We start from the raw sequence: 25,845 nt of genomic DNA on the forward strand, positions 1-25,845 counted from the left end.
ACAGAATAAAAAAATTTGTACAGTCTAATGGCGGAAATATCATTCAAAAATTATTACTTGACTGTGGCCTAAAAGCATGGGAAGATTATCGTTCTTTAATTGTTTGTAATTGTATCTGCAAATCTATTAGACACCATGACTCATTTGTGCAGCCTTAAGATAAAATAAACATTATTTGTTTTGACTTTAAATTATTTGGTTTAGCCTACATAATTCTTCTACGAGATTTTATCCAGAGATGGGCAACATATTACTACCGCCCACATATATCTCGCGTAATGATCACAACGAAAAGATCCGAGAAATTAGAGCAAATACGGAGACTTACAAGCAGTCGTTCTTCCCACGCACAATTCGTGAATGGAACAGGAAAGGGGGGATCAGATAGTGGTACAATAAGTACCCTCCGCCACACACCGTAAGGTGGCTCGCGGAGTATAGATGTAGATGTAGATGTATTCATCTACATCTACATGGATACTCTGCAAATCACATTTAAGTGCGTGGAAGCGGGTTCATCGAACCACCTTCACAATTCTCTATTATTCCAATCTCGTATAGCGCGCGGAAAGAATGAACACCTATATCTTTCCGTACGACCTGTGGTTTCCCTTATTTTATCGTGGTTATCGTTCCGCACTATGTAGGTCGGTGTCAAAAAATATTTTCGCATTTGGAAGAGAAAGTTGGTGATTGGAATTTCGTGAGAAGATTCCGTCGCAACGAAAAACGCCGTTCTTTTAATGACTTCCAACCCAAATCATGTATCATCTGTGTGACGCTCTCTCCCACATTTCGCGATAATACAAAACGTGCTGCCTTTCTTTGAACTTTTTCAATGTACTCCGTCAGTCCTACCTGGTAATGATCCCACGCCGCGCAGCAGTATTCTATAAGAGGACTGACAAGCGTAGAGTAGGCAGTCTCCTTAGTAGGTCTGTTACATTTTCTAAGTGTCCTGCCAATAAAACGCAGTCTTTGGTTAGCCTTCCCCACAACATTTTCTATGTGTTCTTTCCAATTTTCTGGTCCTTTCAGTCCCACAAACCAACCAATCTTTCCAATTTAAGTTGTTCGTAAATGTAATACCTAGGTATTTAGTTGAATTTACGAATTTTAGATTTGACTAATTTATCGTGTAACCGAAGTTTAACGAATTCCTTTTGGTACTCATGTGGATGACCTCACACTTTTCGTTATTTAGGGTCAACTGCCACTTTTCTCACCATTCAGATATTTTTTTCTAAATCGTTTTTCAATTTGTTTTGATCTTCTGATGACTGTAGTAGTCGATAAACGACAGCTTCATCTGCAAACAACCGAAGACGGCTGCTCAGATTGTCTCCCAAATCGTTTATATAGATATGGAACAGCAAAGAGCCTATAACACTACCTTGTGGAACGCCTGAAATCACTTCTGTTTTACTCGATGGCTTTCCGTCAATTACTACGAACTGTGACCTCTCTGACAGGAAATCGCAAATCCAGTCACATAAGTAAGACGATATTCCATAAGCACGCAATTTTACTAAGAGCCGCTTGTGTGGTACAGTGTCCAAAGCTTTCCGGAAATCCAGGAATACGGAATCGGTCTGAAATGTCAATAGCACTCAGCACTTCATGTGAATAAAGAGCTAGTTGTGTTCTACAGGAACAATGTTTTCTAAACCCATGTTGACTGTGTGTCAATAGACCGTTTCCTTCGAGGAAATTCATAATGTTCGAACACAATATATGGTCTAAAATCCTGCTGCATATCGACGTTAACGATATGGGCCTGTAATTTAGTGGATTACTCCTATATTGATATTTATATGATTATATCCTGGGTAGCTACCAAAATGCAGGGGAGCTGGTTGCTACGTTTCACCCATTGCTGCAAATAGTCAGATATACTGCTAATGGGATTAACATTGCATGATTTGTGTAGGGAGAAAGCATGATTTGCGCTTAATGTCCCGTCTACATTGAGGTCCGGAGACGTAGCACAAGCTGAGATTGTTTCGAGAAGATTGGGCGTGCCCTTTTAAAAAGAAACGTATCAGCATTTATTTTGAGCGATTCACGGGACTCAAGGAAAAACTAAATCACAGTGATCTGACGCGGTTTTGAACCGTCGTCTTCCAGGAGGAGGACCAGTCGAGATGCAATAACACCCCTGAGTTTTAGTCGCCGTGCGGCTATATTTGTCCCACACACATGTATAGGCAAATGTCTCCACGTCTGGTAAGGGGAGACTCCTGCGGCCACGTGCTCTCAGTACAGAAGCATGTGCGACTCCGTCGCGGTGCATGTGTCTCTTTACCTTTTCTTGCAAAAGCTGCATGCGCCTAATGCGCACAGAAAGTTGCACAGGTGTAAATGCACCTTTAGTCAAACCAAGAAATAATGTATACTTGCGGCCTTATGGACTCAGCTGTCGTCGTCTTGGATGACGAGACTATCTACAACATACTTACTTACAGCTGCAGGAGAAAGGGGAACGTTTGGTCACCGGGAATCTTGCAGTATACAGCCTGGGTCACACTCACGGTTACACATATGAGTAAGCCCAAGTTGTGGTACCAAAAACACCGCCAAAATATCACAAAGCGACCTCCCGACTGAATTACTTGTTACAGACTTTGCAGACGGTCGACGCATTGCACCATTTGAAAAGAGGCGAAGTCACGACTCGCTTGAACACGCTACAAGCCGCAGTCAGCTAGTGTTCAGTTCCTGTTTTATTTCGCACGCTGTAAGCAACGGCTATTGCCGAAGTAGTTGACTCCGCACGTCCGTCGCGCGCAGTTTCCTTCTCAGTTTGAAACTGTTTGAGGTGAAACGGTTTTATCTGCGACCAGAAATGCCTGCCAAGCTTGGAACTGATTGTCATCGACAAGGTATAACAATCGCCTACGTAATACTTCATAACTATACAACGATTCTTAGGCTGGGAACCATCAGATACCATGGGCAAAGCAGGAAATACCATTTCAGTTAATACTGTATTAATTGGTATAGGCACTTTTAAAATGTTTATTACTTCATGAACATTCATCGTAGATATATTTTAATGCAATAAATGTCGACCGTTGTGGCCGAGCGGTTCTAGGCACTTCAGTCTGGAACCACGCGACTGCTACGGTCGCAGGTTCGAATCCTGCCTAGGCCATGGATGTGTGTACTCTCGTAAGATTAGTTAAGTTTAAGTATACTAAGTTCTAGGGGACTGATTGCCTGAGATGTTAAGTCCCATAGTGCTCAGAGCCATTTGAACCATTTGAAATGCAATAAACAACATGCTTTTTGTAAAGGACTGATACACACCGAAGTGACAAAGTCATGGGATAGATGCAGATGGCGGTAGTAAACAAGGTACAAAGGGCAGCGCATCGGCGGAGCTATCGCTTGTACTCAGGCGATTCATGTGAAAAGGCTTCCGACGTGATTAACAGACTCTGAACGCGGAACGGTAGTTGGACATAGACGCATGGGGCATTCCTTTTCGGACATTGTTAGAAAATTCAATATTCCGCCATGAACAACGTAAAGAGTGTACGGGTAATTCCAAATTTCAGGCATTACCTCTCCCAACTGACAACACACTGGCCGACAGCCTTAGCTTAAGGCTCGAGAGCAGCGGCGTTTGCGTAGAGTAACAGACAAGCAACATTGTGTGAAATAAGCGCAGAAATCAATGTGGGCCGTAAAACGGAAGTATCGTAGGACAATGCGGCGAAATTTGGCGTTAATGGGCTATGCCAGCAGACAATTGACGAGAGTGCCTTTGCTAGCAGCACGACATACATCTGTATTTACATATATACACCGCTAGCCATCAAGCGGTATGTGGCGAAGGGCACAATTCGCGCCAAAGTCATATTCACCCCCCCCCCCCCCCTTTCTGTTCCACACACTGATCGCGCGAGGCAAAACGACTGAACGCCTCAGTACGAGCTCTAATTTCCCTTATCTTTGAATGGCGATCATTGCGCGATTTGAAAGTTGGTGGTAATAATATATGCTCTCCATCCTCGGTGAAGATCGGATTTCGAAATTTAGTGAGTAGCCCCTTCCTGCACAAAGAGGGCCAGCTGTGTCTCGCATGACCGCTGTTTCCTAAAACCGTGCTGGTTTCTGCAGATGAGCTTCTGAGTCTAGATAGGGATTATGTCTGAACACAAAATATGTTCCATGATTCTACAACAAATCGATGTCAGTGAAATTGGCCGGTAATTATGTGAATCCGATTTTCTATCCCTTTTTATAGATTGCTATGACCTGGGCCTTCTTCCAGTACCGTGGAACATTCCGCTGTTCCAATGATCTCTGATAGATGATTGATAAGAATGGTGCTATGTTTGTAGCACAGTCAACATAAAATCTTACGGGGATACCGTCTGGATCAGATGCCTTCCTGGCGTCTAAGGATCTTAACTGTTTTACAATCCCAGACACACTAAACACTATGTCAGCCATCCTTGGGTTTGTTCGATAATTGAAAGGGGGAATGGTGCTGCAGTCCTCTACCGTAAACTAGTTTTCGAAAGCTAGGTTTAGAATTTCGGCCTTCTATTTATCATCATCAGTTACATTACCCGTACTGTCAGCAAGAGAAGGTATTGAATTATTTGTAGCGTTCATAGATTTTACGTACGACCAAAATTTTTGGGGTTATTTTTAGAATCTGGAGATAAAATATTGCTTTCAAATTTGTTAAAAGAATCTCTCATTGTCCTTCTGACAGCTGCTTCCATTTCGCATAATTTCTGTTTGTCAGCGGGGCAGTCACTACGTTTAAAACGACTGTGCATAATTCTCTGCTTTCTTAGCAACTTCCTAATATGTTTGTTGTGCCAAGGTTCAAAAGGGTTCAAATGGCTCTGAGCACTATGGGACTCAACATCTTAGGTGATAAGTCCCCTAGAACTTAGAACTACTTAAACCTAACTAACCTAAGGACATCACACACACCCATGCCCGAGGCAGGATTCGAACCTGCGACCGTAGCAGCCTCGCGGTTCCGGACTGCAGCGCCAGAACCGCACGGCCACCGTGGCCGGCAATTTGTGCCAAGGTAGATCCTTTCTCTCCCCTATATTTTTGCTAGGCACATACTTCTCTAGCACATGGTGGACAATACCTTTAAATTCCGACCATAGATGCTCAATATCTTTGTGTCCCTCCGTGAATGCTTGGAGCTGACTATGAAGATATTCATTAATCACACTCTACGTTTCTTTTTATTTTTTTTCATCTTGCGCTGACATAGAAGCCACAACGACATTAAAGTCGCTAATACCTTCTTCTAGATAATCTTCCTCAAAAAGATCAGGTCTGTTTGTCGCAAGATATCTACTATGTTCCCATCTCGAGGTGGTTTTCCAGCCAATTGCTCAAGGTTTTATGTTGATAGCGCTCCTAGAATAACTTCACACGAATCTTTGCTTCAGCCCCCCGTGATAAAAGGGAATTTTTCCCAGTCATTGGATGCCAGATTAAAGTCTCCACCTATAACTAATAACTAACGGATAATTTGGATATTTACCTCCTAGGTACTCAAGACTTTCCCTGAAACGTTCTGCGGCGTTTGTTGCGGATGCTATTGGTCTATAAAAAAATCCTAATACAATGGTCACTCCTTGTCTGATTGACAGCTTTATCCAGACTATTTCACAGTCCGACCCAGTATCGACCTCAGCTGCGTTTAAACAGCTTTTAACTTCAATGAACACACCACCTCTCACAGCATCAGTCCTATCCTTCTTAAACGTTGTCCTAACCGAGTTCAAAATTTCACTGCTTTTTATGTCTTGTTTCAACCAGCTTTCGGTCCCTAATAAAATATTGGCATTACTACTATTTATTTCGGAGAGTAACTCAGGGTTCTTGCTACAGACACTTCGACAATTTACCAACATGAGATTAAGCATATTTAAAACCTTTAGAATGACCTGTTTAGGCGAACTAACAATTTTTACAGTTGGCATATCCACATCAGTGACATGAAGTTTTCAGACCAACGGTTTCCTTCCCGTGAGGAGGAACCTAATCAGCCTGCAGCGCCGCTTCTAGACCCGGAAACCATGGCCTAGTCATATGTCTCAAATTCAGTTGGTAAGGGCTGATAGTGAGGTTCGAGTGTGGATCAGGTCCCACGAAGCAAGTTGGTGGTGGCCCCATAATAGTGACAGCTGTCTTTACATAGTCCAACTGAACCAGTCATTCAGTGGACGTGATTACGTTTGGCTACTTGGAGACCTTTCCTAGCCATTCATAGACTTCATGCTCCCAAGTAATGATGCATTTTTTATGGATGACGATGCGCCATGTTTACGGCCACAGTTGTTCGCGATGGATTTGAAGAACATTCTCGACAGTTCGAGCGAATAATTTAGCAACCCATATCGCCCGACGTGAATCCCATGTATTATTGGACATAATCGAGAGATTAGTTCGTGCAGAAAGTCCTGCACCAGCAACACTTTCGCAATTATGGACGGCTATTGAGGCAGCATGGCTCAGTAGATGTGCAGGAGACTTGCAACGACTTGTTGAGTCCATGTCTCGTCAAGTTGCTGCACTTCGCCGGGCAAAAGGAGATCCGACACGATAGAAGGTATCCCATGACTTTCGTCACCCCAGTGTGTAACATTCTTAGACTGGGAGTTACAACATAACGTGGGCCATGCAGGAGCTTCTACTTCAGTCAGTACGTAGTAATTAACAGGCACATTTAAAACGTTTATTACTTCATGAACATTCATCAGAGGCATATTATAATGCTGTAAACCTCATCATTAATTTAAGAGTTTTTGTACTTATATTTTATCAGTGTTAAAATAGAGCGGGTATTTAGTTATTTGTATTCTTTTGTCACCAATATTGGTATGTTTTTTCAGATCCAATTCAACCAAATAATTATTATTAGTGACTATATACGAGGGTCACTCCTAAAGAAATGCACACTATTTTTGTAAAAATACAGTTTTCATTCTTCATGTGAGAAAGTTTTACAGTGTGTAGATACATCCTTCCCGCTTGTTTTCAAACTTAGTTCAAACCTGTTGCAGTGGGTGGCGCCGTCACAGCATATCTTCAAGGTGGCTGCTACACTTGACGTTCGTCAGAAGCGATGTACTGTCATAGAATTCCTGTGCTGTGAAAACGAGACACTGGGAAACATTCACAAGAGGTTGAAAAAGGTGTACGGAGATGCTGCTGTCGATCGCAGTACAGTTAGTCGGTGGGCAAGCAGGTTACGTGATGAAAGCGGGCACGGAAATATTCAGGACTGTCCTCGCAGCGGCAGGCCTTGTACTGCACACACTCCAGACAATGTGCAGAGAGTTAACGAATTGGTGACTGCTGACAGACGCATCACAGTGAACGAATTGTCACGGTACGTTGGGATATGGGAAGGAAGTGTTTGCAGAATAATGAAAGTGTTGGCGTTAAAAAAGGTTTGCGCCAGGCGGTTTCCCAGGATGTTGACAGTGGCTCACAAAGAAACAAGAAAAACGGTATGCCCGCGAACTTTCGGAACAGTACGAGAATGGTGGGATGAATTTCTTTGAAGAATTGTGACAGGTGATGAAACATAGCTCCATCATTTTTCATCACAGACGAAGAGGCAATCAATGGAGTGGCATCATGCAAATTCACCCAAGAAAAAAATTCAAAACCACACCTTCTGCTGGAAAAGTTGTTCATAAATATTCCCACAGTGATACTAGCTCAAGGTGGTGTGGCCAAGGCAACCATTACATCCAGCTCATATAAGATGGAGCATTTCACACTGGATGTTAATTATTGAACAATCGAAAAAAAAAGTTAAATATTTACAAACTACGGCGTGCACATAGTGTATTCAACAAAATGGTTCAAATGGCTCTGAGCACTATGGGACTCAACTGCTGAGGTCATTAGTCCCCTAGAACTTAGAACTAGTTAAACCTAACTAACCTAAGGACATCACAAACATCCATGCCCGAGGCAGGATTCGAACCTGCGACCGTAGCGGTCTTGCGGTTCCAGACTGCAGCGCCTTTAACCGCACGGCCACTTCGGCCGGCTGTATTCAACATGTAAACGTCAATACAGGTATTCTGATTTAGCATATGACATGTTCGATATGTCTGCCATCATTGGCGATGATGTGGCGCAGACGAATGGCGAAATTCTGCATGACCCGCTGCAGTGTGGGAACATCGATGCTGTCGATAACCCCCTGAATGGCTGTTTCCAGCTCAGCAATGCATTTTGGGTTATTGGTTCAAAATGGCTATGAGCACTATGGGACCTAACTTCTGAGGTCATCAGTCCCCTAGAACTTAGAACTACTTAAACCTAACTAACCTAAGGACATGACACACATCCATGCCCGAGGCAGGATTCGAACCTGCGACCGTAGCGGTCACGCGGTTCCAGACTGTAGTGCCTAGAACCGCTCGGCCACCCCGGCCGGATTTTCGTTATTGCTATATTATATAGCCCAGAGAAAGGAGTCGCAGGTGTTCAGATCCAGAGAATATGACAGCCAATCGAGGCCCATGCCTGTGGCCTCTGCACACCTCAGAGCCAGAATGCCGTCCCAAAGTGCTCCTCTAGTACATTAAACACTCTCCTGCTTCGATGAGCTCGAGCTTCATCTTGCATGAGCCACATATTGTCGAAATCATGGTCACTTTGGATAATGTGGATGAAATTATCTTCTAAAACCATCACGTACTGTTCGGTAGTCACCTAGCCATCAACGAATATCGCACCGGTTATTCCGTCTGGACATTACACAGCAAACAGTCATCCTTTGAGGGTGAAGAGACTTCCCCATCACTAAATGCGGATTCTCATTCCCCCAAATGCGCCAACTTTGCGTATTGACGAACGTACCCAAATGAAACTGATCTTCTCGTAGCTGATGAAGCTCAATCAGGGGTCCCAGTACACCAATCACGCGCAACGTTATGACTCTACCAGTATGTTGTGAAATAATTAGAATGTGCTCCTGTTCCCTGTCTCTGTCCATTTCCCGGCACCTTCTTACTGTCCTTTTCCTCTTCCCGCATGTCCGAGTCTATCTTCACCTCTCGCATCTCTGTCTGTCCATCTCTTTCTTCCGTCGATCTTTCTCCACTTTAGCAAAATGGTTCAAATGACTCTGAGCACTATGGGACTTAACATCTATGCTCATCAGTCCCCTAGAACTTAGAACTACTTAAACCTAACTAACCTAACGACATCACACACATCCATGCCCGAGGCAGAACTCGAACCTGCGACCGTAGCGGTCACGCGGTTCCAGACTGAAGCGCCTAGAACCGCACTGCCACACCGGCCGGCTCCACTTTAGCACCCCAACTCTAATAGGACGTTCCTGCTTCTTAGCCCCACATTATTTCTTTCTAGGTGGCAATGAATGTGCAAAAAAAGTTTGGCTCAAATCGATCCATGGGTTTGGAAGTTTATCCGCAGCTTTTCCTGCACGCACACGCACACGCACACGCACACGCAAACGCACACACACACGCACACACACGCACACACACGCACACACACACACACACACACACACACACACACACACACACACACACACACAGATGCGTCGCATTTCACACAAATTTGTGCACCTATTTCATCTGTTTCTCTAGCGAATTTCGCCCTTTAGTTTCGTTTTCACACAGCTCAATGACTATGACGTCGTTTCTGTTGAACTATACTAATTTGCAGGTACAGTGCATTTAGTGGTATGTGTGAATAATGTCTGCAGAGTGTGTCGGGAATACAGCTAGAAATAAAAGAAGGAATAAATTAATTAAAATATCGAGTCTGATACGGCAGTTCTACTGCATGAGCAGCGAAAATGTAGCAGGCGATCAACGTTTTTCCCTTCATCATTTTTTTACGGTTGCCAGCGAAAAAACTATTCCATAAGGGTTTTAAATTACGTGTAAAGTCTATTTCAAGTCACTAGGTACTCTCTTTCTCTAACACTGGATGGGTCAAGTCTGGGTATTCGCAAGTCACGTGCAGCACTACTTTTTCGCACCCATCAGCACCCCTTTGATAGGTAAGTGGTTCTTATCCCCACAGCGATTCATGGCAGACAGTAAGTGATATATTTACCAAGTTTGGTTGAAATCCGTCCAGGTCTTAGGAGATGTGGAACATACGTACATATGTTTCTATTATATGTATGGATCGACATATGGCGGTGAATGTTAGCAAAAACCGTTCCTGTTCAAATTTTATTCGTGACGCACGTACTCTCCGCGTATTCACGTTTGTGCCACGTGGAGAGTTCAACCCTAGAGCTAGAAAAGTTCACGCCACCGCTATGAAAACATTAACAGCGGCAGGTTAGTGCAGCCGCCCTGCAGGATTAGCGTGGCAGCACAATACCCAGGTTATAAAATTGCAGCAGGAACTCACTCAGTCGCCTCTCTCTATTCGCCTTATTCGTTTGTGGTGCGTTTACCGTGGCTACTTTGTTCTTTGTCAACACGCACGCGTGCGCAGCAGTTAAATACCGTGGTGGTATGCTCCGACCTCCATTACCTTGACTTGAAGATGTGGAGTGTCCAGACTCGCTGTTAATCCCGTCAAGCCACGGAGAAACAGCTCTGGCAGGCGCCGGAGTGGGAGACACGCGCAACCACGATCCACACCAGAGCTTGCCGCCCGCCTACATACCGTCGGTAGGTCGGTAAACGCTACGGTCCTCTGTGTTTGCTGCCACTTGCAACGAATTCCTACAACTCTCATCATATCTTGCGAACCAAGGATGAAGGGTATCAGACGGATGCCATATTCCTTGACTTCCGGAAAGCGTTTGACTCGGTGCCCCACTGCAGACTCCTAACTAAGCTACGAGCATATGGGATTGGTTCCCAAATATGTGAGTGGCTCGAAGACCCCAGTACGTTGTCGTCGATGGTAAGTGTTCATCGGAGATGGGGGTATCATCTGGAGTGCCCCAGGGAAGTGTGATAGGTCCGCTGTTGTTTTCTATCTGCATAAATGATCTTTTGGGTATGGTGGGTAGGAATGTGCGACTGTTTGCTGATGATGCTGTGGTGTACGGGAGGTGTCTTCGTTGAGTGACTATAGGAGGATACAAGATGACTTGGACAGGATTTGTGATTGGTGTAAAAAATGGCAGCTATTTCTAAATATAGATAAAGGTAAATTAATGCAGATGAATAGGAAAAAGAATCCCACAATGTTTGAATACTCCATTAGTAGTGTAGCGCTTGACACAGTCACGTCGATTAAATATTTGGGCGTAACATTGCAGAGCGATATGAAGTGGGACAAGCATGTAATGGCAGTTGTGGGGAAGGCGCATAGTCGTCTGTGGTTCATTGGTAGAATTTTGGGAAATGTGGTTCATCTGTAAAGGAGACCGCTGAGTACTGTTCGGGCGTTTAGGATCCCTATCAGGTCGGATTGAGGGAGGACACAGAAGCAATTCAGAGGCGGGCTGCTAGATTTGTTACTGGTAGGTTTGATCATCACGCGAGTGTCACGGAAATGCTTCAGGAACTCGGGTGGGAGTCTCTGGAGAAAAGGAGGCGTTCTTTTCGTGAATCGCTACTGAGGAAATTTAGAGAACCAGCATTTGAGGCTGCAGTACAATTTTACTGCCGCCAACTTATATTTCGCGGAAAGACCACAAAGATAAGAAAGATTAGGACTTGTACAGAGGCATATAGGCAGTGATTTTTCCCTCGTTTCGTTTGGGAGTGGAACAGGGAGAGAAGATGCTAGTTGTGGTACGAGGTACCCTCCGCCACGCACCTTATGGTGGATTGTGGAGTATGTATGCAGATGTAGAAATTAATATTTCCCGTTCTGTCTCGAATAGTTCCCACCTAACGGGGAAACAGCAAGTGCCATAACACGGTTTGCAGGGAGTTTCTCTCAGTGAAAGAGGAACGAAAATAGGTGAACTCTTGTCTCGGCTTATCCGTAGATACTTGACAGTTTCTGAGAAGACGACCGTAAAAGTTTTTTGTGAAATTTAGATGCCTTTTATCAGGAAACAATTTCAGGCCACCTGGCTAGCGTTTCGTGTTTGAAACACGATTATTGTTTTTATTTATTTTAGTTTATTATAGAGCGAGGGTACTAAGCTGTGCAAGTGCAGCCAGCCTAAGGGTTATGAGTACACACTTTCCTCGGACAAACAAAAAACCAAATAGACCATGTTCTGGTAGATCAAAGACATAAAAGCAGTATAATGAATGTGAAACCATAAGAGGTGCCGAGGCAGACACAGACCATTATCTAGTCGTAACAGAGGTACGACGAAGAATAGCCATAGAAAAGTCAAGGAGGGGAGAGAGGTTAATAGACCATAACATTGACAGAGACAGATTGAAGGATAACGGCAGAGCACAGTTCTTCATTAACCGGTGAAACAAATTTCATGTTCTAACAGTGGAAGGTGGGAATTTAAGGAGATGGAACCTGGATAAACTGACTAAACCGGTTGTACAGAGTTTCAGGGAGAGCATAAGGGAACAATTGACAGCAATGGGGGAAAGAAGTACAGTAGAAGAAGAATGGGTAGCTCTGAGGGATGAAGTAGTGAAGGCAGCAGAGGATCAAGTAGGTAAAAAGACGAGGGCTAGTAGAAATCCTTGGGTAACAGAAGAAATATTGCATTTAATTGATGACAGGAGAAAATATAAAAATGCAGTAAATGAAGCAGGCAAAAAGGAATACAAACGTCTCAAAAATGCGATCGACAGGAAGTGCAAAATGGCTAAGCAGGGATGGCTAGAGGACAAATGTAAGGATGCAGAGGCTTATATCACTAGGGGTAAGATAGATACTGCCTACAGGAAAATTAAAGAGACCTTTGGAGATAAGAGAACCACTTGTATGAATATCAAGAGCTCAGTTGGACATCCAGTTCTAACCAAAGAAGGGAAAGCAGAAAGTGGGAAGGAGTATATATAGGGTCTATACAAGGGTGATGTACTTGAGGACAATATTATGGAAATGGAAGAGGATGTAGATGAAGATGAAATGGGAGATACGATACTGCGTGAAGAGTTTGACAGAGCACTGAAGGACCTAAGTCGAAACAAGGCCCCGGGAGTAGACAACATTCCATTAAAACTACTGACGGCCTTGGGAGAGCCAGTCCTGACAAAACTCTACCATCTGGTGAGCAAAATGTATGAGACAGGCGAAATACCCTCAGGCTTCAAGAAGAATATAATAATTCCTGTCCCAAAGAAAGCAGGTGTTGACAGATGTGAAAATTACCGAACTATCAGTTTAATAAGTCACGGCTGTAAAATACTAATGCGAATTCTTTACAGACGAACGGAAAAACTGGTATAAGCCGACCTCGGAGAAGATCAGTTTGGATTCCTTAGAAATACTGGAACACGTGAGGCAATACTGACCTTAAGACTTATCTTAGAAGAAAGATTAAGGAAAGGCAAACCCACGTTTCTAGCGTTTGTAGACTTAGAGAAAGCTGGAATACTCTCTTTTAAATTCTAAAGGTGGCAAGGGGAGCGAAAGGCTATTTACAATTTGTGCAGAAACCAGATGGCAGTTATAAGAGTCGAGAGTCATGAAAGGGAAGCAGTGGTTGGGAAGGGAGTCATACAGGGTTGCAGCCTCTCCCCGATGTTATTCAATCTGCATATTGAGCAAGCAATAAAGGAAACAAAAGAAAAATTCGGAGTAGGTATTAAAATCCATGGAGAAGAAATAAAAACTTTGAGGTTCGCCGATAACATTGTAATTCTGTCAGAGAGAGCAAAGGACTCGGAAGAGCAGTTGAACGGAATGGACAGTGTCTTGAAAAGAGGATATAAGATGAACATCAACAAAAGCAAAACGAGGATCATGGAATGTAGTCGAATTAAGTCGGGCGATTCTGAGGGAATTAGATTAGGAAATGAAACACTTAAAGTAGTAAAGGAGTTTTGCTATTTGGGGAGCAAAATAACTGATGATGGTCGAAGTAGAGAAGATATAAAATGTAGACTGGCAATGGCAAGGAAAGCGTTTCTGAAGAAGTGAAATTATTTAACATCGAGTATAGATTTAAGTGTCAGGAAGTCGTTTCTGAAAGTATTTGTATGGAGTGTAGCCATGTATGGAAGTGAAATATGGACGATAAATAGTTTGGACAGGAATAGAATTGAAGCTTTCGAAATGTGGTGCTACAGAAGAATGCTGAAGATTAGATGGGTAGATCACATAACTAATGAGGAGGTATTGAATAGAATTGGGGAGGAGTTTGTGGCACAACTTGACTAGAAGAAGGGACCTGTTGGTAGGGCATGTTCTGAGGCATCAAGGGATCAGAAATTTAGCATTGGAGGGCAGCATGGAGGGTAAAAATTTTTAGAGGGAGACCAAGAGATGAATACACTAAGCAGATTCAGAAGGATGTAGGTTGCAGTAGGTACTGGGAGATGAAGGAACTTGCACAGGATAGGGTAGCATGGAGAGCTGCATCAAACCAGTCTCAGGACTGAAGACAACAACAACAACAACAACAACAACAACAGTGGAAGACAACTTTGACACTGAAGACCGCTGAGAAATGATAAAACAATTGTGGAGAAAGTTAAGGAAGGAAGAAAAATCCATGGTTTTCGGAAGAATGTGGGCAAAAAGTGAAAGAAAGAAGAGCAGCGAAGGAAAAGCACCTACAAGAGGATCCCAACTAAGGTAAAGAAGAATATGAAAATGTTAATACAAAAATTAAATATCTTCTCAACAGGAAAAAAAGGGAACATGTGGATAGTTTAATCAAAAGAGCAGAGGAGCATAAAAGTGAAGGGGAATATAATAGACTTTTACAGATGAGTCATATTTTTTAGGAAAAGGTATATACCATGTATATATGGCATTAAAGATAAAAGTGGCAACACAGTTCTGGTAAGACCGTAAGGTATGGAAATTTGGAGGGAATATTTTGAAGACCTGGTGAATGGTGAAGACAGACGTGCAGAAATAGAGCAACAACATGGTTGTCAGAATGTAGATCCCTTCGTGGAACCGCCGACAATGAGAGAGACAATAGACGCAATCAAAATACTAAAAAATAACAAAGGTCTATGGAGAGACGTCGTTAAGAGCTGAATTGTTTGGAAAGAAAGATTAAAAATTGCAAAAAAAAAAAATTACACAAATTGGTTACGAACATGTGGAATGAAGAAAGAATACCAGAGGACTGGACAGAAGCGATAATAATACCAATTCATAAAAAGGGTGACAAACAACGATGCAGGAGCTACAGAGGCATCTCATTAATTAGAACCACCTATAAAGTGTTCTCTAAGATCCTCCAGAAAAAATTAGAACCATACGTAAAAGAGGTAATAAATAAGAAACAAGCGGGATTTATGAAGAATCGTTTAACTGTTGACCATATATTCGTACTAAAAGGGCCATGTATAAATATTGGGAGTATAACAAAACAATGACAACACTATTTGTTGATTTTAAGAAAGCCTATGACATTAGATCCAGAGACAAGTTGTGGGAGAAAATTCAGTGATTGGGAGCACCGAACAAGATTATAAATCTTGGGAAAGTGACAATGTAAGGCTCCAAAGGAGTAGCGAAAATGGATGTAGAATGTTCCAAAGTGTTTGACATAAAAAGAGGAGTCAGTCAAGGAGATGGAAACTCACTGCTCTTGTTCAACATTGTAGTATAGGAAGCGCTGGACGCAACAAGTGAAGCACAAGAGGGGATTAAAATAGGAACAAATATAAATGTACTGTCCTTCGCAGATGACGTAGCAATAATAAGTGAAAATCCGAATGACCTTAAAATACTGGCAAAAAGACTGTTTCAAAAAGCAAAGGTAGCTGGATTAGAAGTAAATGATGAGAAAACAAAATACATGAGGGTAAAAAGAAATTATGGAACAAAAAGATGGGAAACTGCAGATCGTTAAGCACGTGTTTGCAGAAGTAGAGGTTTAAATATCTCGCGGTAGTAGTAAACAACAAAAACGACGTGAAACAAGAAATAGAGACGAAGATCAAAGCTACATCCCGAGCATGACACTCACTCAGCAAGCTACCGTCATCTAAAATTTTTCAAAGGGAACAAAAGTAAGAATATACAGGGTGAGTCACAAATGAGCAAAAATATTTCGTGCAAATTGTCACACACTGATCTACAAACGTAAATTCGTTTTCTGCATGTTCCTATGTCAATAAATGTCAATGCAATTGAATGGCAAAATCCTGGCAATAGGAAGTGGACTTTCGGGTGTTACTTCGCGGTGACATTGGCCAAGGGGACAGATCGACAACATGGCACAACATGCGAGTGTTGTAGGTAGTCGAGATGCTCACGAGAAGGCGAGGCATGCGGCGTCAAGCGACGGTCTGCATGACACTGCGAGTAACGACAACGCCCACAGCTATCTCGTACCGGTTACTCTGGCCGGTATTATGTATCGTGGCTAGGTGGCATAGGGAAAGGAAGGTGAGGAGGGGCTGCACTACTGTACATGTTTTGTAATGTGGTTTTTGTGTCCCAGGCCGCAGCGGCGGTTTCTAAGTACTGTTCGAAATGACGGCCACGATGTGTGTGGCAAAGTTGAACTCTTCGCAAGAAGGATTGCTGAACGTGATCCACCATGTCTGTATCTCTTTGCGAAATATCACAGGCATGTTGTATTCTGCGTTGAAGGATGTTGATATCAACAACCTCTCCTTCATAAATCACAGATCAGAGACGGCCCCATAAAAAGAAATCTAGCAGATTCAAGCCTGGCGATCTTGCTGGCCATGCTACGGGGCCTCCACGACCGATCCATTTCGAAGGGAAGGCACCGTCCAGGTGGCGTCGCACTGTGCCTCTGAAGTGCGCGGGGGCACCATCATGCATGTACCACAGGTTCATACGAGAGGCCAAACAAACGTCTTCCAACAATTCCCGTAATGTAGCATCCAGAATACGCAGATGCTGCTCCCCTGTAAGCCTTTGTGGTAGCAAATGTGGCCCTATGAGGTGGTGATCAGTAATACGACACCAGATATTGACCGGCCGCGGTGGTCTAGCGGTTCTAGGCGCTCAGTCCGGAACCGCGCGACTGCTACGGTCGCAGGTTCGAATCCTGCCTCGGGCATGGATGTGTGTGATGTCCTTAGGTTAGTTAGGTTTAAGTAGTTCTAAGTTGTAGGGGACTGATGACCACAGATGTTTAGTCCCATAGTGCTCAGAGCCATTTTGAGCCAGATATTGACACCACATAGTTGTTGTACCCTCGTATCACTGTGCTGTGGGGGTTTTCATCCGCCCACTCGAGCCAATTATGCGAATTCACTATAACCTCCTTCGTGAAAGAGCCTTCGTCGGTGAACAGTATTGTTCGTGAAAAATGCTGGTCGTGGGTCTGACGCCGTAGGATAAAGTTGCAGAAATCCAGCATCTTCTGGTAGTCTTCCGGCGATAATGCCTGTACCTTCTGCATGCGAAAGGGATGGTAATGGTTTCTATGGAGTACTCGCAAACCGTAGATTGTGACATTCTGACAGCAGTGGCGAGAGAGCTGGTGCTTATTGTTCGTAACACTTTTTCTTCGTCTTTCGCACTGTACGTCGACGGTCGGCCACGAGGCGCTACACATGCACCATAGTCCCTCAAGCGCCTGTCCACAGAGTAAAACGTTTTTGTTGATGGAAGGCGCCGGCTCTGAAACCTCTCGTGATACAGTCCCCTTGCAACGTCAGCTCTTCCATCTGCAAGCCCGTAGGTGAGGTGGATGTCGGCGTATTCCTCGTTTGTGAAACTTGCCATGGTACTGCAGTAACACTACGACGCGGCCTTTAGCAGCTGTCGACATGGCGGGTATCGGGCAGAGTGAGCAGCCCAGAGGTGTTGTAAACGTCATGCACGCCACTGTTTTACTTCCGCCGTGGACGTCTATTTCCGCTTACAGGTCACATATTCCCTAACATGGGACTGTACAGTCCGTTGCAGCCCGCAACGTGTGATTCACAAGTTCTGATACAATTTCACAAACATTTTTATCGGATTTGTTCTTTCTCGTATCCTTCAAACGCTGGCAGATACACATCAGCTCATTGGCGTGTCATGTGTTGTATCTATGGGTGAATATCATGTCGTGATCGTGAGCCTCGTCGGTATCTCGTTTAATGGTTAACAGGTGTTTTTGTTTTACGTACATAGTACACCGGGGAGAACGAAATTAACAACGGTGCGTCAAGTGTTACTCATAGCATCATGCGGTCCTCGACATTTTGAAAATAAAATCCTGCGATAGATATTTGGATCAAACTATGAGGTAGGAGAATGGCGACGAAGAAAGAACAGGGAGCTCAGGGAGCTTTACACTGACCAGATGCTGTTGCTGAAGCCAAGACAACAAGACTAAGATGGGCCGGCCACGTCTATAGAAGAGAGCAGGGATCTTTACTGACAGAAGTCTCAGAGAATAACCCGGAAGGATGAAAATGAGATGGAGAGACCAGGTTGCCAAGGATCTCCAGGTGCTGGGAGCAAGGAAAGAAGAAGTCGAAGACAGTATACCGTGGAAGAGGCTAGTTGATGAGACCAAAAACCGACTGCGTTTGTGGGGCCAGGAGAAAAAAGTAAGTGCTTTTGTCATTTAACTACCCATGACCGTAGAATGATTTCTTATCAAGTTTGGGGATACAAGGCCGTTATATTAATTGTAAAATTACAACTATGTTTCACAATAAGTGTCGAGCATTCATTATATTATATTTGTATATATGGTATTGTAAATTCTCATTTTTCTATTAAATCCTTATATCAATTTGGAATTCTTATATTTTATTCTTATCTTTGTTCATAAGGAAGACTTGGTGCATTGCATTGTGTGATAACGATCGTAGAAACATTCTAAACGCAGAAGTTCCGAACACCATGACCATCGCTCGGCGGCAGGATTGCCACAGCGATATTTCGTTGTTGTTGTTGTGGTCTTCAGTCCTGAGACTGGTTTGATGCAGCTCTCCATGCTACTCTGTCCTGTGCAAGCTTCTTCATCTCCCAGTACCTACTGCAACCTACATCCTTCTGAATCTGCTTAGTGTATTCATCTCTTGGTCCCCCTCTACGATTTTTACCCTCCACGCTGCCCTCCAATGCTAAATTTGTGATCCCTTGATGCCTCAAAACATTCTTCGAGAAGCTTTTCAACGTGACAGACGAGGCAATGACCGTGAAGTCGTTCACCTCCAGTAAACTGAAGTGAATAAATACGCGAGACGCAGTTGGCCAGACAGATGAAGACGGAGACAGATGAAGACGGAGACGGAGACGGAGACGAAGACGGAGACGGAGAGAAGAGACGAAGAAGACGAAGAAGTTTTCAGTCAGTTTCGGTGCTGAAGACCGTCATGCAAGAAGAGACTGCATCATGCACAGACGCACCAAGTCCGCCGCTGTAATGGAATAGCAAGCAGCAGCCGCGGCGCCAGAAGACAGAAGTTAAAAGGTATTTGAAGTCTGGTTTTTACATACCCGGGTGACTCGTGCGGACGGGAAGGAGACGGCCTCACATCAGTAGCCACCTGTGAGCTGGGATGAAGACCTGACAGCCGAAGACTGGCAAGCGGGAGTCCGTGGTTCGAGTCCGCCACACTGGCCTTCCCCCGCCGCGCCGCTCCGCTGGCCGACGCAGAACACACGCGGCCGCTTAGAGAAGAGAAACACTGGGACGCGACACCCAAGGTATCATCCGATGCACGATTTCGCTCGCAATAATTAAACGGGCCACCTCGCGCTGCGCGTCTCCAGTCAGCTGGGCGAGACGGCGACACGAGATACACACCGCTACGCGTAATCAGACGCCGCCGCCGCCGCCGCCGCCGCCGCCTCTGCCGCAGCAGAAGACTTTACAAACGACACAGCTGCCGCTCTCCGAACCAGAACATCCCGTAAGATACAGTTGTACAAATCTTCAATAAAAGTTATCTTATGTAAAAATGATGTTTCATTCAACCTCATACCCGAGCCAAGGAAGAACCCACCCTGCCCACATGTTGTTAAGAGAGAAAAGTTAAACTATTTAATATTTTCACCCTGACAGAATGCTTTAGAACGCTCATCCTGACAATTGACAGCATCAAAAGAGAAAACCCAGTTACATTTAGTGACAGAAGTGTCACATTTAGTAACACAACTGTTACATTTGGTATCAGAAGCCGTCATAGTTGTTACATTTGGTGTCAGAGAAAAAACCCTTGGCTCAATATGAAGTGTGAATGACAGTCACTAAAGGTCCACAGTTAGTATTGTTTAATGTGTGAAAGAATAGAGGTTTGCATAGCAGTCGTAATATTTTCTTTATTTTGAAGGGTATTCTCTCTCATACTTTTAAGAGTTTGTCGAAAATATTTAAACATCTTTTGAATTCTGGGTGGTAATATTGTGTAACTAATAGTTTGTAAAATGATGACACGAAATCGTACAAATTCAGAGTCAGCACCACAAGCAGTTTCTACTGAGGAAGCTATTCAGAGCTTAGTTAATCAAATAGCACAGCTTAAAAGTGATAATAATGCATTATTTAAACAGTTGAGTGAGGTTAGGCAAACCAGTTCAATCCCTCCCACCGTAGACTCCTCAGCAGCAGCCTTAGTAACTCCTTTTTCAGGTAAACCTGGCGAGGACATAACAGCCTTTTTTGATGATTTAGTAGCAGCTGCAAAGTTAGGATCATGGTCAGATGAACAGCTCTTACAAATGACAAAGTTAAGATTGACAGGAGAGGCTAAAGCACACGTCTTATACCATGAAGAATTACGGAATGCTCCAACATTTGAGGAATTGAAGAAAGGATTGCTTAAACGTTTTCAAAAACAGAACAGCTGTAGATTTTATAGGGAACGGTTAAACAGTATCACTCAGAGGCAAAACGAGTCGTTAGAAAGTTTTGTAGATAGGATTAGAAAAGTTAATATTAACACCTATCAGTTGACAACTAGTGATGAAGCAAATAAAGTTATTTTACAAGAGGCAGAAGATAGAGCTCTGGATACATTTTTACGTGGGTTACCTCTTGAAACGTCCCGTCGTGTCAGGGCAGAGTTTCCTAAAAATTTAGCGGAAGCTGTATCTGTGGCGACAGCTTTCGAAGAAATAGACATTGCCACCAGATACAAGGAGAAGCGAAATGTATTTTCAGCAGGAGTACGATGTTTTAGGTGCGATCGACAGGGACATTTAGCAAAAAACTGCAGACAACCTCAATGCACTAATTGTCAAAGAATAGGTCACACATTCAAGGAATGCAGGTCTAAGAAAGTGTTTGGAAATAGAAATCAGTTAAACTCAAACGGGAATGTCGGAGCCGCCGCCAGGCGTTCCCAATAAAATTTCATGCCATTAAGGGGAATGTGAAGGCTGAATGCTGGTTATCTGCTACCATACAGGATAAAGAGGCAAGGATACTAGTGGATACAGGCGCAAACGTATCAATAGTAAGTAATGAATGTATTGGAGAAAAGAAATATGACCCTCCAAGGTATAGATTGAGTGGAGTAGGAGGAGGTAGAGTGAAGTCATTAGGATGTACATCATTGATTTTCTATATTCACGATGTACAATTTCAAGAAGATGTAGAAGTGGTAACAAAGGTAACTGACGGGTACGACGCGATCCTAGGACTGGATTTCCTGAATAAACATCACGCTAAAATTGACTTCAGACAGCAAACTGTAGAACTTAGCGAAATAGTGTTTCAGCTAGGTGACACCGCTGCAAAGGGCCCTCTGCCGCAAGATTTCCCTAACCGGAAGGCGAAATCAACTATACTGCGTGCAACGTCCTTGAAGGTTGATTCGCGGGATCAGATACCATCTGGCTCAGGAAAACCTTTCTGGATGACCGTTGACCCCGAAGTACCTACAGATACAGTGTGTCTAATAGAGCCATTAGAGGAAAATGAGGAATTAGATGTATCACATTGTTTTGTACGTAGAAGTGTTGTACGGGTTCAAGACGTTGAGGGAGAAAGAAAAGTACCGGTACATATTGACAATTTCGGAGTGGAGGACAAAGAGTTGCATAAGGGAATATTAGTAGCTACAGTCAGTACTTTTGCAGAAGAAGATTTCATTTGGTCATATATTAATGATGGTCAGAAACCAGACGCCTATAAAACCGCATTACGCCAGAAGATTCAGCATTTGCAAGGAAATGATAGAGACACGATAGAAGCAGTTTTAGTTGAGTTTCAAGATTTATTTAATGCAGAAGGTCCACTGCCAGCAACAGATATCACACAGCATAGGATCCCAACAGGAAATAGCTCCCCAGTTTATAGAAAGCCTTATAGAGTTGCGCATCACTTACAGCCAGTACTGGATGAATTTATAGAACAGCATCTAAAAGATGGAATTATAGAATATTCTGATTCGCCTTATAATTCAAACATCGTAATTATTCCAAAGAAGTCTCCCGACGGTACGAAACGATATAGATTTTGTTGCGACTACAGACACCTTAACAAACAAACTATCTCAGATGTTTATCCCCTTCCAAATATTACAGATATCATTGACAGTTTGGGTAACAGTAAATACTTTTCAACAATCGATCTACGTAGCGGATATCATCAATTGGAAGTTGCACCTGAAGATAGGCATAAAACAGCGTTTTCTACCCCTGGAGGCCATTGGCAATTTAAAAGAATGCCTTTCGGTTTGAAAAATGCACCAGCAACTTTTCAAAGACTACTCCATGGAGTATTGCGAGGACTCAAAACTCAGCAATGTTGTGTATATCTAGACGATATTATTGTATTCTCTAAAGACATTAATGAACATGCTGTGCGTCTGCGTAATGTTTTTCAGAGACTTAGAAAAGCTAAATTAACATTAAATATGGAAAAATGTACTTTTGCATTGACAGAGGTTACATACCTAGGGCATGTCATTAGTGAAAAAGGAATTAAAACAGATCCTCGACTAATTTCGGCAGTTAAGGACTCCCCAACACCACAACGCGTTAAGGAAGTACAAAGTTTCATTGGTCTCGCATCGTACTACCGGAAATATGTTCAAAATTTCGCTGAAATTGCCCGACCCTTAACCCAATTATTGAAAAAGGGTGCAAAATTTCATTGGTCTGAAGATTGTGAATCAGCATTTCAAACCCTTAAAGATAAGTTAACACACAGTCCAGTATTAGCCTACCCAGATTATAATAAAGAATTTATTTTATCCTGTGACGCAAGTGGTCATTCAGTAGGAGTTGTTTTGAGTCAGAATATTAATGACGCGGAACACCCCATAGCCTACGCTTCGAGACAACTAACAACGGCAGAAAGAAATTATTCCACAACGGAGAAAGAATTGTTAAGTGTTATTTATGGTATCAAATACTTTAAACGCTACTTGTATGGCAGGAAATTCCAGGTTATTACAGACCACGCAGCTTTAAAATGGTTGCTTGGATTAAAGGATCCATCTAGTCGTCTCACGCGTTGGGCCCTATGTCTTTCCGAAATGGATTTCGAAGTTATCCATAAACCAGGCAAAAAACACACGAATGCAGATTGCCTAAGTCGGAAAATAGCACTTTTGGAAGCAACAGGCCGAGATACTGAGGACTGGAGAAAGGCACAAGATGAGGATACAGAATGCAAAAAATACGCAACTCAAAAACAATTTTTCTTTGAAGATGGTGTATTATGTCGTAAAACAAAACTTGGACCGCGAATTGCTGTTCCCCTACACCTTAGACAAGAAATAATGGCAGAGGCCCACGATCATATCCTTGCAGGACACGGTGGACAGCGGACAACCGAAAGACGTGTAGCAGAGCGATTTTGGTGGCAAACCAGAAAGCAGGATGTTGCGCAGTACGTTCGTAATTGCATTGCGTGCGCACAACGAGCTGAACTTTCTCGTTCAAAAATACCCTTACAGAGGCTCCCCGAGGCTTCATGTCCATTTCAAATCTGCGGAGTGGATCTCTACGGGCCATTTCATAAAACACCTGCTGGTAATAAGTATGTCCTTACAATTATAGATCACTTTTCACGCTATCTAGCTATGGTGAGTCTCCCAGATCAGCAAGCAAATACAGTTGCCCAAGCTTTAGTTAACAACTGGATACTTAAATTTGGCGTACCTGAAGCTATTATCACAGATCAGGGATCTAATTTTATGTCTGAATTAATGAAACAGCTTTGCCACTTACTAAAAATACGTAAATTACGCACAACTCCGTTACACTCTCAGTGCAACGGGCGCACAGAAAGAGTTCATCGGACAATCGGCAAGATGCTTAGTTATTATATTAACGAACAACATTCTAATTGGGATACGTATTTACCAATAAACGTGTCGGTATACAACGCTAAGACGCATGAAGCAACTGGCATGTCACCTTATGAAGTGGTCTATGGGAGAAAAATGCCGTCCCCTTTTGATGTAATCAGGCAGAAAAACGGAAAAGTCGGAGAAACAGTAAGAGATTTCAGTCGAATGATGAAGGATGTATGGAGAAAGGTTCAAAAATCTAATACTAAGGCTTTGGAACGACAGGAACGATTAGGTAATGCCCAAGCTAAATATCCAAATTACAAAATCGGTCAGTGGGTTATGCTTTCAACTCCTTACATAGCGAAAGGAAAAACGAAGAAATTTGTAACAAACTACAGAGGTCCTTATCAAATTATTGAGATCACGTCACCAGTCAACGTTAAACTGCAACTGCCCACCCGAACTACCATTGTCCATGCAAGTCGTTTAAAACCTTTTAAGGGCGCTCCAGATGTAATTCCTTCAACAATAGTGTCTGCTTTTCCGAAGGGTGGAGGAAGTTCCCGTGAAGGAAAAAGAGTTGCCACGCCAGCACAACATACAGACATGGCACCATACAATCTTCGATCAAGGGTACGAATGTCCTAGTGGAATGTTAGTAGACTGTGGATAATATACAAATGTAAATAATTAATACATGATAATGGTTTAAAAAAAAGAAAAAGAAAAGAAAATTTGAACGTAGAAACATGTAGATCTTGTAGTTAACAATGTATTCCTTCTTTTATTCGTTTTTGTTTTTACTAGGTTCGTAGGTCCATAACCATGTTGTTTGCTTTTTTCAGAAAACGCCATGCAAGCATTTCCTACACAAAACCTGTCCTACCTCAATGACTCCCTTGACAGTTTCCTTCTGAAGTCATTAGATATGTTCATAAACTCACAGCAAGGCAAAATTGATGCCGATTTTATGATGAAACATGTCCTAACATTAGGAGGTGAACACAAAACTAAAATTATAATGCTAATCTGGAACCTTTGTGTTGGTGTTTCTGCCTTGTACAGTTTTCTTTTATTTAAGATGAAAAAATAAGCCAAATAATAATATACCACTTCATCAAATCCCTGTTAACTGGATACCACACTCTTAAATGGTGTGCCGGCCGAAGTGGCCGTGCAGTTAAAGGCGCTGCAGTCTGGAACCGCAAGACCGCTACGGTCGCAGGTTCGAATCCTGCCTCGGGCATGGATGTTTGTGATGTCCTTAGGTTAGTTAGGTTTAACTAGCTCTAAGTTCTAGGGGACTAATGACCTCAGCAGTTGAGTCCCATAGTGCTCAGAGCCATTTTTTTTCTTAACTGGTGTACTTCAGTAGTTACGTTTGAGCATTAGTATATTAATTTTGTTTATTGTGCTTCATTCTTTATTAAACAGTCTCTTGTTAAAATAAACAATTCTGTAGAATAGATATTCTTACATTCATATAGGGCTGATTAAACAGGTGTTGCTATGTAACTTTCTAAGTGAATAATCTATTTTTGTTTATTCATTGTCATCAAGGTTTGTTACACTTATTACAACCATTTATGTAAGAACT

The sequence above is a fragment of the Schistocerca nitens genome, chromosome 9 (assembly GCF_023898315.1).
Source record: "Schistocerca nitens isolate TAMUIC-IGC-003100 chromosome 9, iqSchNite1.1, whole genome shotgun sequence".
Taxonomy (NCBI): Eukaryota; Metazoa; Arthropoda; class Insecta; order Orthoptera; family Acrididae; genus Schistocerca; species Schistocerca nitens.